A 13626-nucleotide genomic window follows, 5' to 3' on the forward strand; every position below is an offset into this window, starting at 1 on the left:
TACAAGGTTGGTCCCGGATATGCAAATCAATCAATGCAATTCATTACTTAAACAGAATTAAGGACAAAAAAAATCATAGGATCACCTAAATAGATGGAGAAAAAACCTTTGATAAAATGCAACACTTATTCATATTAAAAATGCTGGGGAAGTTAGGAATTGAAGGAACTTACATCAATACCATGAAGCCCATTTATGACAAACCAAAGCCCTCATCATACTAAGTAGAAAAAAATTAAAAGCATTTCCTCTAAATTCAGGAAGAAGACAAGGCTGTCCACTCTCATCAATCCTATTAAATTTAGTCATAGAAACATTAGCAGAGTGATTAGGCAAGAAAAGGAAATCAAAAGGGGTATCAATGGGAAAGAAGAAGTCAAACTCTCTTTTTGCCAATGGTATGATCCTATAACTAGAAGCCCCCAAAAACTTCACCAGAAGACTTCTAGAGTTTATAAATAAGTTTAGCAAAGTAGCAGGATACAAGACCAACACCCATAAATCATTAGTTTTTCTACATTCTAACAGTGATTCAACTGAGGAAGAAATCAAGAAAACCATTCCATTTACAATAATCTCAATATAAAAAAAATTGGGAATTAACCTAACCAAGGAGGCAAAAGAGCTCTACAATGAAAATTATACAATACTTAAGAAAGGAATTGAAGAAGACCTTAGAAGATGGAAGGATAGCCCATGGTCTTGAATAGGTGGAATTAATTTTGTCAAACTGGCCATATAACCAAAAGCAATATACAGATTCATTGCAATTCCCATCAAAGCACCAATGAAATTCATCACAGAATTAGGAAAAACAATTCTTGAATTCATTTAAAAGAATAAGAGACCCAGAATAGCCAACGAAATACTGATCAAGAAAAGCAAAACAGGAGGCATCACAATACCTGATTGGAAATTATACTACAGAGATGTAGTAACAAAAATAGCATGGCATCAAAATAGGCATAAAGACCAATGGAATAGAAATGAAGACACAGAGACAAATCCACATACCTATAACTGTCTGATATTTGTCAAAGGTGTCCAAAATATATTTTGGAGAAAAGACAGACTTTTTTTTTTTTTTTTTAAACAAATGGTGCTGGGAAAACTGAATAGTTATATGTAGAAAAATTACATTAAACCCCTATCACCCTGCACAAAACTCAAGTTGAAATAGATGAAAGACATAGGAATTAGACCAGGAACTTTACAACTGCTGAAAATAAACACAGGGTCAACACCCCATTATATGGGTGCTGGTACCCACTGCCTAAAACAGACTTCCAAGTGCAAGAAATAAAACCAAGAATCCATAAATGGGATGCCATTAAACTGAATCTGCACAGCAAAGGAAATGATTATAAGCATGAAGAGAGTGCTTAGGCAATTGGAGAAAATCTTGGCCAGCTACCACTCTGATGGGGGATTAATATTCAGAATACAGAGCCATCCGCTCTGGCCGCCCATGAACGCGGTAAGCAGAAGATCAGAGCCTAGCCTGGGGGGCCCATCCAGCCATGCACTCCGCTTACCGCTGAGCCAGAGGCGAGAGGGGGCCCAGTCAACCATCAGCACCACCCGCCCACATGGTAAGCAGACAACCAAGCTGAGCCAGAGGCAGGAGGGGGCCCAGCCATCCATCAGCCCAGCCATCAGCCCAGCCACCCGCCCTGCCAACCTGGAGGAGGGGCTGTCATGGGGTGCTGGGGTTCAGACTGAAGGAGGCACAGAACGCAGAAACTTGGCATGCGGGTCACCAGACAGAGCTCTGGACAAACATAAGGTCTCCCCAACACCCCTCACCTCATCAAACACGTTAGGAGAAAAACAGATGGAACCCATCTTGGAAAATCCCACCAACCCTTAAAACCCTTCAACCGGTGGCGTGGCTACCAGTGCATTCCGAGTCGGATCAGGCACCTGGTTTCCATCTCATAGACTAAAAGTAGAGAGGCTACACGTGGAAGCTCAAGTCCTCTCACACTAGCTACCTCCACCACCCTGAACACACTAAAAGTAGAGAGGCTACACGTGGAAGCTCAAGTCCTCTCACACTAGCTACCTCCACCACCCTGAACACAGGGACTCAAGCCACGATTAGGCAATGCCACCTACTGGAAGGGAAAAAAAAAATAATAGAGTTCGGAGAGACTTTTTTTTTTCTTTTCTCACTTACTTTCTTTTTCCCTCCTGTTTCTTTCTTTCCTTGTTATTTTTCTTCTTCTTCTTCTTCTTTCCTTCTTACTCCCTCTATCCCACTTTGAACCCCCTAAATTTTACTATCTATAAGTAGGGTAATATTCTAAATACAATTTGAGTCTATACATTCTTCCATTAATTACCCATCTATTGGTTAGAGCTCTCCAAAGTTGCTAAGTTAGATTAACTCCATATCCTCATTCTTTTCCCCCTAAACATGGCATCCTACACCTGAAATTCAGTTTTCTTCATGCTACCAGAAATGGTAGGATTTTATGAGACTAAGGATTATATTTTTAAATGATAATTGAAGCTAACATTGGTAGACATAGAGCCTAGCTATAATTGTATTAATAATGAAAACTTGTGCTTAGATGATGTACTATTGATATTGGGAACTGTTAACATTTCTCTCTCCACAAAAGAGGGACTTTGGAACTAAACAAGAGAAACATAAATATATAGGGGGAAAATCAATAACACAACAGTTTCACAAAGCTAGAAAGAAACGTGAGCAGTATGAAGAGGCAAGGAAAGAAAGGGCCACAAACAATGCAGGTCAATTCAACATTAGAAGAGGTAATATCTGCAGCAGATGGAATGTCAAATAAAGAGTTCAGGATATACATGTTTCAGATGATCTGGAGTCTCAAGAAAGACATTAGATAGCAAAATCAGACAATGATAGATTACTTTGACAATGAAATATATAAACAAATCCAAGAAGCAAAAGATCAACTTTACAGAGAGATAGAGGATATTAAAAAAAAAAATTAAAACAAACAGAAATCCTGGAATTGAAGGAAACAATAAACCAAATTAAAAACTCAAATAAGAGTATTACCAGCATAGTAGAACACTTAAAAGATAGAATATCAGACAACAAAGACAAAGTATTTCAACTTGAAAAGAACATAGACAGCTCAACGAGACTGTTAAGAAACCATGAGCAGAACATCCAAGAAATATGGGATAACATAAAGAGACCAAACTTAAGAGTTATTGGGATACATGAAGGTATAGAGGTCCAAACCAAAGGAATGAGCAATTTGTTCAATAAAATAATACTAGAAAACTTCCCAGACTTGAAGAATGAAACAGAATGCCAAATCCTAGAAGCCTACAGGACGCTGAATGTGCAAAATCATAAGAGATCCATACCAAGACACATTATAATGAAGGTGCCCAACATAGAGAATAAGGAGAGAATTTTAAAAGCTACAAGAGAAATGAAGCAGATTACATTTAGGGGTAAACCAATTAGGTTAATGGCTGATCTCTCAACACTCTGAAAGCTAGAAGATTCTGGAACAACATATTTCAAACGTTGAAAGAAAATGGGTTCCAACCAAGAATCGTATATCCAGCGAAAATAAGCTTCAGGATTGAAAATGAAATTAAAACCCTCCATGATAAATAAAAGTTAAAAGAATTTGCAGCTAGAAAACCAGAGCTACAAAACATCCTTGGCAAAACATTACAGGAAGAGGAAATGAAAAATAACAATGAAAACCAACAGTGGAAGGTAGTACAGTAAAGGAAAAACTAATCAAAGAGGAAAACCAAATCACGTTAAGTAATAAAAATAAACAAATATGGCTGGAAGTACAAACCATATCTCAATAGTAACCGTAAATGTTAATGGCTTAAACTCACCAATCAAGAGACATAGGTTAGTAGACTGGATCCAAAAAAAAAAAAAAAAAGATCCATCAATATGCTGCCTACAAGAGACTCATCAGATAGTAAAAGACATACATAGGCTGAAGGTGAAGGGTTGGAAAAAATCATACCACTCACATGGACCTCAGAAGCAAGCAGGAGTGTCCATACTCATATCAAATAAAATAGACTTCAAGCCAAAGTTAATCAAAAGGGATAAAAAAGGACACGACATACTGCTCAAGGGAACCATACACCAACAAGACATAACAATCATTAATATATATGCCGCAAACGATAGTGCAACTATTTTCATCAAAAAAACTCTTCTCAAGTTCAAGAGTCAAATAGACCACAATACAATCATTATGGGTGACTTCAATACATCTCTCTCACCACTGGACAGATCTTCCAAACAAAAGTTGAATAAAAAAACTATAGAACTCAATAATACAATTAATAACTTAGACTTAATTGACATATATAGAATATACCACCCACAATCAAGCAGTTACACTTTTTTCTCAGCTGCACATGGATCCTTCTCAAAAACTGACCATATATTATGTCACAGGGCAACTCTTAGAAATTATAAAGGAGTAGAGATAATACCAAGCATCTTATCTGATCATAATGAAATGAAACTGGAAATCAACGATAAAAGAAGGAAGGAAAAATCCTATATCACCTGGAGAATGAACAATATGTTACTGAATGATCAATGGGTTACAGAAGACATCAAGGAGGAAATTAAAAAAGTTTTAGAGATAAATGAAAACACAGACACAACATATCGGAATCTATGGGACACAATGAAAGCAGTTCTAAGAGGAAAAATCATTGCTTGGATTTCATTCCTCAAAAAAAGAAAAAACCAACAAATAAATGATCTCACACTTCATCTCAAAACCCTAGAAAAAGAAGAGCAAAACAACAGCAAAAGTAGTAGAAGGCAAGAAATAATTAAAATCAGAGCTGAAATCAATGAAATTGAAACAAAAGAAACAATTGAAAAAATTGACAAAACTAAAAGTTGGTTCTTTGAAAAAAGAACAGACCCATAGACATGCTAGAGAAGAGAAGAAGAGAGAGAATTCAAATTACTAGCATACGTGATGAAAAAGGTAATATCACAACAGACACTACAGAAATACAGAAGATAATGAGAAATTATTTTGAAACCTTATACTCCAATAAAATAGAAGATAGTGAAGGCATCGATAAATTTCTTAAGTCATATGATCTGCCCAGATTGAGTCAGGAGGATACACACAACTTTATCAGACCAATATCAATTGAGGAAATAGAAGAAGCCATCAAAACACTACCAACCAAGAAAAGCCCAGGACCGGATGGGTATACAGTAGAGTTTTACAAAACCTTTAAAGAAGAACTAATACCAATACTTTTAAAGCTATTTCAGGAAATTAAAAAAGGAGCTCTTCCAAACTCATTCTACAAGGCCAACATCACTCTAATTCCCAAACCAGACAAAGCCACTTCAAAGAAAGAAAACTACAGACCAATATCTCTAATGAACATAGATGCAAAAATCCTCAATAAAATTCTGGCAAATCGGATACAAAAACATATCAAAAAGATTGTGTACCATGATCAAGTAGGATTCATCCCTGGGATGCAAGGCTGGTTCAATATTCGGAAATCAATAAACGTTATTCACCACATCAATAGACTTAAACATAAGAACCATATGATCATCTTGATAGATGCAGAAAAAGCATTTGACAAAATACAGCATCACTTTATGTTCAAAACACTAGAAAAACTAAGGATAACAGGAACATACCTCAACATTGTAAAAGCTATTTATGAAAAGCCTCAGGCTAGCATCATTCTAAATGGAGAAAAATTGAAGGCATTCCCTCTAAAATCTGGAACAAGACAGGGATGCCCTCTCTCACCACTTCTATTCAACATAGTTCTCGAAACACTGGCCAGAGCAATTAGACGAAAAAAATTAAAGGCATAAAGATAGGAAAAGAATAACTTAAATTAGCACTATTTGCGGACCCTTCACAGAGCAAGATGGAAATGGATGGTATTAGAGCAGATTATGCTGAGTGAAGCTAGCCAATACCTAAGGAGCAAGTGCCAAATGTCTTCCTTGATATAAGGGGGCGCATTTCAAAACAGAGCAGGGAGAAAGAGCATGAGAAGAAGATTACCATTAAATAGGGATGAGAGATGCATGGGAATGGGAGAGAGAAGGGGAATCGCATGGAAGATGGAAGAAGACCCTCATTGCTATGCAAAATTACATATAAGATGGTGTGAGGAAGAAAAAATAAAGTGGGTAGACAGAGGTGAGGGAGGGGAAGGGGGAATAGGAAGGGTAGCAGCATACAATAGACACTAATAATAGCTGTATGTATAAACGTGACTGTAAAACCAATGTGATACTGCAATCTGTACATGTGGAAAAAAAAGAATTCATACCCTACTTGAATCAAATGTATGACATGTCAAGATCATTGGAATGTTCTGAGCAACTAATAAAAAAAACATTCAGAATACACTAATAACTCAAAAAACAACACCAAAATTAAAACAAAAAACCCAATCAATAAATGGGCAAAAGAACTAAACAGAAAATTCTCAAAAGAAGAAACATGAATGTCCAACAAATGTATGAAAAATGTTTTAACATCTCTAGTAATCAGGGAAATGCTAATCAAAACTACACTAAGATTTCATCTCTCTCCAGTAAGAATGGCAATGATAAAGAATACAAACAATTAATGCTGGCAAGGTTGTGGGGGAAAGGTACACTTGTACACTGTTAGTGGGGATTGGAGACACTCTGGACAATCACTCTGGAAAGCAGTATGGTGATTCCTCAAAAAGCTAAAAATGGAAACACATGACTCAACTATCCCACTCCTTGATATTTCTCCCCAAATTAAAAAATCAACACACTATATACAGCAACACAGCCACATCAATGTTTATGGCAGCACAATTTGAAAGGCCAAGGTTCGTCGTCGGAGATTAAAATGCACACACACAGATAGTAGTGACAAAGATGAAGCACTTTATTGTAAGCTGGTGCTAGCTTATATAGAAAGTGAGAGTCAGTTATCTTAAACCAGGAAGCTCCCAGGGCCAATCATAGTAAAGGTCAGGTCATCACCTACTGTGCACGCACGTCCGCCCTGCATAAGATTCATGGGGGGCACGAGCTGTCCACGATCATGGAAGACGGGAGGACCAATTAGAAAGTTTTCAAAACAACTTGTTATCCGCCCACTGGCAACTTGCCCGCCGCCATGTTGCATTAGGGGCTCCTTATCTGAAAGGCCCGGGGAGTTCTAGCTGCCCACTGGCAATTTGCCCACTGCCATGTTTGAAAGGCCCGGGGAGTTCTCAGGGAGACTCCCAAAACAATTCATAATAGCTAATTTATGGAATCAACTCAGATGCCTGTCAATAGATAAATGAATTAAGAAATTGTGATACACACACACACACACACACACACACAATGGAGTTCTACTGAGCCATAAAAAAAAAAGAATTAAATCATGGCATTTGCCAGTAAATGGGATGGAAATGGAGAATATCTTGCTAACTGAAATTAGCCAAACTCACAAACTTAAAAGTTTAATATTTTCTCTCATATGTAGAAGCTGGAGTAAAATAAAAGAAAGGGTAAAGAAAGGATAATATAACATAAATAAAAACAATCAAATACAAATTAACAGAGGAGAGAAAGGAAGTCTAGTAGAGAAGAGGAAGGAGATTGGGAGAGAGGAGGAAGGACTGAAAGGAAAAGGGGGAGGGAAAATGGAGGATCATGAACTGAAATTGATTTCCATGAATGTGTCTGTCAGGATGAAACCAACTACTATGTATATGATAAAGTGCTAATAAACACAAAACAAAATAAAAAGATGATGAAACAAAAAAGAACAACAAATATAAGGAATGTATGTTTTCAACTGTTAAAAAACCTTCAAAAGAAATACGATAATGAGTCATTTTTTGATTACTTACCTTTAAATATATTTTTAAGGATAGAAGTAGATTAAATTGATATATTTAAGTTACAAATTTTATGGTGCTCATAGTTGTCACTATTCTTTTTCCTTAACTTTATATTGAAATATAATTTTCATACAAAACAATGAAACCATCTTAAGTACGCAATTTCACAAGTTCTGACAAACATTATACAACCCTGTAACCAGCAGCACAATCAATACATAGAACATTTCCATCACTCCAAAAAATTCCCTAGTGTCTGTTCACATGCAAATATCCACTAACCCTACCCAGAGCTCCCAGGGAAGTAGTGATATACTTCCTGTCACAATAGATTAGTTTTGCTTTCTGTATAAATGGAATCTTGCACTATGCACTCATGCATCTGGCTTATTTTACTCAGCATCAAATTCTTGAGGTTTCTCCATGTTACTGTGTAGAGAAAACACTCTTCAGTATGGTTCCACCCCTCCTACCTCAGGGTATATATGCCTGTGGATCGCTCTGCCCCTTCAATAAAGGCAGGATGGTGAGTATGAGAACACAGCAAAGGAGCTGAGATGTAGGTGAGTACATAATGAAATGACATAAGACTATGTCAACCATCTTGCTGGAAACCTTTACCACCTTGCTAGCTGTGAGGGGCAAAAAAAAGCAGCTGTTTGGTTGCCCCATGTGCCAAGAAATTGCTAGTGATCTTTAGGACTCAGGATGGCCTCTGACCAACACCCAGCAAAACACTGAAGCTTTCAATTCTACAACTGCAAGGAACTGAATGCTCAACCACTACCAAAGTGGGAAGGGGGATCTTTGCCTAGTCAAGTCTCCAGATAACCCAGCCCTCGATGACACCTTGATCTCAGCTTCACAAGACCCTAAGTAAAGAATACAGGTAGGCTATGCCTGGGCTCCCAGCCCATAGAAACTGTGAAATAATAAACCTGTATTATTTTAAACTGCTAATTTTGTGATAATATTGATACCTGGCAATAAAAAAACAACACAATGAGCTTATAAGCAATTCATTCTAATTGCAGGACAGTATACCAATATGTAGAAATAAATTTTTTCTCCACTCATTAAATGGATAAATATTTAATTGTGAAAAACTAACAGAAATCAAGAAAAAGTTGTCTACCTTAACCAACCATTTTTACTCCTCATTGTTGTGCAAGCCCTTGCCAGTGTCACAAGGCTGAGGGTTGTGGGGGCTTACTCATTGAATAAAAGGAAAGAATATATTGTTTATGTATACAATCCAAATTAGTTTATAATAAAAGTAATACAATTAACAACTAATTTTAGCAATCTGACATAAAATACACAGTTGATGTACAAAAATCAGTTGTATTTCTATGAAACATCAATGAATAATTTGAAATTGAAGTAAAAAAATCAATTAATAATACCATCAAAAAGTCAAGAAACAAGTATTAATTTAATAAAAATATCTATAAGATTTATAGTTGAATATTAAAAAACTACAAATGAAATAAAATAAATAAATACCTAAAGAAATGAAGAGAATATACTGTGTTCAGAGATGATAAAGGCTCAAACCTCTTTAAACTCTTTTATAGATACAATGGATTCTCAATCAAAATATTAGAAGGATTTGTTTTCTAGAAATGTATGATACTAAAAAAATTCATGGAACAACAAAGGGCCCAAATTAAACCAATTTTGAAAATGAAGTTAGAAGGCTCAGATTACCTTATTTCAAGACTTACTACAATAATCAAGACAGTGTGGCATTGACAAAAGGACAGACACATAAATGGATGGTTAGAATAAAGTATGCAGAAACATACTTTAGACCCCCGCCCCCCCACCGCCACACACATACAATCAATTATCTGACACGGATACAAAGCATTTCAATGAAAAAAAAAAGACAATCATTTAAAGCAATCTAAACTCTTCTATGCTACTACTGAGATTGAACAATGGTATAGCCACACTAGAAAACATATTTGTAATTTTTTTCTTAATGTCAAATCCATATGTACCATATAACTTGGTAAATCCTGTGCAAGATATAAACTTGAAAGAAATAAAAATTTAATTTTACAAATGTATATATGAATTTAGATAGTGGCTTTACTCTTAATTGCTGTAAAATGGAAATAACTCAAATATCTTTTTAAAAATTTTTTTAGCTGATAGAACTTTATTTATTATTATAAATAATTTGGTGCTGAGAATTGAACCCAGTGTCTCACACATGCCAGGCAAGTGCACTATCACTAAGCCCCAGCCTCAGCCCCCCAAATATCTTTTAGCTAATGAATGGATTAAAAAAACCCAGAATTCTACTCAGGAATAAAAATAGCACAAATGAATGCATCACAAATTATTAATCTAAGTGAAAGAAAGCAGCCTTCTGCTTCTAGCCAAGATGAAGCAACTGGGACAAGTTATATGAAACAACAATTTTAAAGACAGTGGACAGGAAAAAATGAAATAATGTGGTTTCCAAGAATGCTAAATAAAGGTTACCCTCATAATTGCCCTAGTTTGTTTTACGCTTCCAGGTTGTGACTGTATTTTCAGAAGACCCAAAAAACTCGACCAGAAAACTTCTAGAAGTCATAAATGAATTCAGCAAAGTAGCAGGATATAAAATCAACACCCATAAATCAACTGCATTCCTATACATCAGTGATGAATCAACTGAAAGAGAAATTAGGAAAACTATTCCATTTACAATAGCCTAAAAAAACATTTGGGAATCAACCTAACAAGAGAGGTGAAAGACCTCTATGATGAAAACTACAGAACACTAAAGAGAGAAATTGAAGAAGACCTTAGAAGATGGAAAGACCTGCCACATCCTTCAATAGCTAGGATTAATAGTGTCAAAATGGCCATACTACCAAAAGTACTATACATATTTAATAAAATTTCCATTAAAATTCCAATGACATTCTTCATAGAAATAGAAAAAACAGTCATGAAATTCATTTGGAAAAATAAGAGGCCCAGAATAGACAAAGCAATCCTTAAGTGAGAAAAGTGAAGGAGGCATCACAATATCAGACCTTAAATCAGAGCTATAGTAACAACAACAACAAAAAGGCATGGTATTGGCACCAAAACAGACAATGAAGACAATGGTACAGAATAGAAGACATAAAGAAAGGCAAACCCACATAAATAAGTTATCTCATAGTGGACAAAAACGCCAAAACATACATAGGAGAAAAGATAGCCTCTTCAACAAATGGTGCTGGGAAAACTGGAAATACGTATGTAGCAAAATGAAATTAGACTCCTATCTCTCACAAAACTTAACTCAAAACTGGATCAAGGACCTAGGCACTAGATCAGTGACCCTGTGCCTACTAGAAGAAAAAGTAGGCTCAAATATCCATCATGATGGTTTAGGAACCAACTTTCTCATCAAGACTCTGAAAGTATAAAAAGCAAAATCAAGAATCAATAAATGGAATGGTATCAAACTATTCTTCACAGCAAAGGAAACAAGAATATGAACAGAGAGCCTATAGAATGGGAGAAAAATCTGCCACCTGCACCTCAGGGAGAGCATTACTCTGTAGGATGTATAAAAAACTCAAAAAACTTAACATCAAAAAAATCAAATAACCCAATCAATAAATGGGCAAAGGAACTGAATAGACACTTCACAGAAGAAGAAATATGATTGTTCAATGAATATATGAAGAAATATTCAACATCTCTAGCAATTAGAGAAAAGGAAATTAAAACTACACTGAGATTTTATCTCATTCTAGTCAGAATGGCGATTATCAAGAATACAAATAACAATAAATGTTGGCGAGGATATGGTGAGAGAGGTTCACTCACACATTGCTGGTAGGACTGCAAATTGGTGCAATCACTATAGGAAGCAGTAGAGAAGATTCTTCAGAAAATTTGGAATGGAACCACCATTTGACCCAGTTATCCCACCCTTCGTTATACAACCAAAGGACTTAAAATCAGCATACTCTAGTAATGTGGCCATATCAATGTTTGTAGAAGCTCAATTCACAATAGCTATGCTATGGAACCACCCTAGGTGCCCTCCAAGAAATGAATGGATAAATAAAACGTGGTACATAAACACAATGGAATATTACCAAGCCATAAAGAAGAATGAGATTATGGCATTTGCCTGGAAATGCATGGAACTGTAGACCATCATACTAAGTAAAATAATCCAAACCCTCAAACCAAAGACCAAATGTTCTCTCTGATATGTGGATGCTACACACAATAGTGGTAGGGGGGAATAGAAATTCACAGGATTAGACAAAGGGGCATGAAGGGAAGGGAGGGCAGATGGGAATAGGAAAGATTATAGAATCAATCAGATATACATGAACACATGATCAATGTAACTCTATATCATGTACAACCACAAGAATGGGAAGTTACACTCCATGTATGTATAATATGTCAAAATACACTCTAATGTTATGCATTATTAAAAAGAAAAAATAAAAAAAAATTTAAAAGTACTTAAGTATTTACAGGTACATCTGACAAAAGATATATAGAATCCATACAATAAAAACACAAACTTTGTCAAGAAAAATTAAAGAAGGCCTAAAGACATTAAGAGATAAGCCATGTAGTAAGATTCTTACTAAAATGGCAATTCTCTGCAAAAATGATCCATACATTTAACAAAATTCAATCAAAATTCCATGAGGCATTTTTGTATAAAGTAGCAAGCTGATTTTAAAATGTATATGGAAATGCAAAGGACTAAGGTAGTCAAAACAACTTCAAAAAACCATAATGAAGTTGGAGGGCTACCAGTACTTCATATCAAGATTTACAAAGTTACTAATATTAAGGAACTGAGGCCCTTGTTCAAATAGCCAGAGGGGACCCAAGCCAAGCTGGATCTCTGATGGACTACAACAGTCACATAAATGAGTTTGAAAGTTTATCATCCCTAAGTGGAATATGAATGGAGCCCAGACAAGCACCTTGCCTCAGCTATGTGGGAGACCTCATGCCAGAGGATACATATCTAAGCCACACTTGGCTTCCTGATGCATTAAAAATATGAGATAGTAAATGTCTGTTAAGTCTCTAACTTTTGGAGTAATTTCTTAATGCAGTAATAAATAATTAATATGTATAGCTACCATTGGATAAAAATCACCAATAGTTCTCAGTCATTCCCAGACAATCAATTTGGTTGAGCAATAGGCTCAGAGACTCTGGTTGGGACATGAGTTGAATAGAGATACCCTAGAATTATGTACTCACAGAACATCGAGATAGATGGACTTTTAAAGGATTCTGAATTTGTCTTTCAAAGCTAGTAAGTGAAAAACAGGGAAGAAAATCAATTTGTCCAAATGACTAAGATAGTAAATAGCCTCTGCAAGATTTGAATGTAACCTAGGTTTTCTGATGCTGGTACAGGGATAGCATCATTCCCTGACCACTGTTTTATGAAATTTTAAAAATTCTTCTCAGGTGAAGTGGTACACACCTGTAATTCCAGAAGCTGTGGAGGCTGAGGCAGGAGGATCACAAGTTCAAAGCCAGCCTCAGCAAAAGCGAGGCACTAAGCAATTCAGTGAGACTCTAGCTCCAAATAAAATACAAAATAGGGCTGGGGATGTGGCTCAGTGGTTGAGGGCCCCTGAGTTCAATCCCAGGTATTCAAAAAAAAAGATTACTGGTGGGTAGCTCCTATGACCTGAGAAAGACATGTTAAAAAATTATTAATATTAAAGCAATAAAGATGTACGTGATAAAACACAATATTCATTA

General features: G+C 35.9%; 1 protein-coding gene across 1 annotated transcript in view; it reads right to left on the bottom strand.

Moving 5' to 3' along the window:
* Window positions 1-13626, bottom strand: part of Ndufaf2 (NADH:ubiquinone oxidoreductase complex assembly factor 2) — a 192719-nt gene that overhangs the window by 47298 nt on the left and 131795 nt on the right. The window lies entirely within an intron of this gene.

This window comes from Callospermophilus lateralis, chromosome 5 (genome assembly GCF_048772815.1).
Source record: "Callospermophilus lateralis isolate mCalLat2 chromosome 5, mCalLat2.hap1, whole genome shotgun sequence".
NCBI lineage: Eukaryota > Metazoa > Chordata > Mammalia > Rodentia > Sciuridae > Callospermophilus > Callospermophilus lateralis.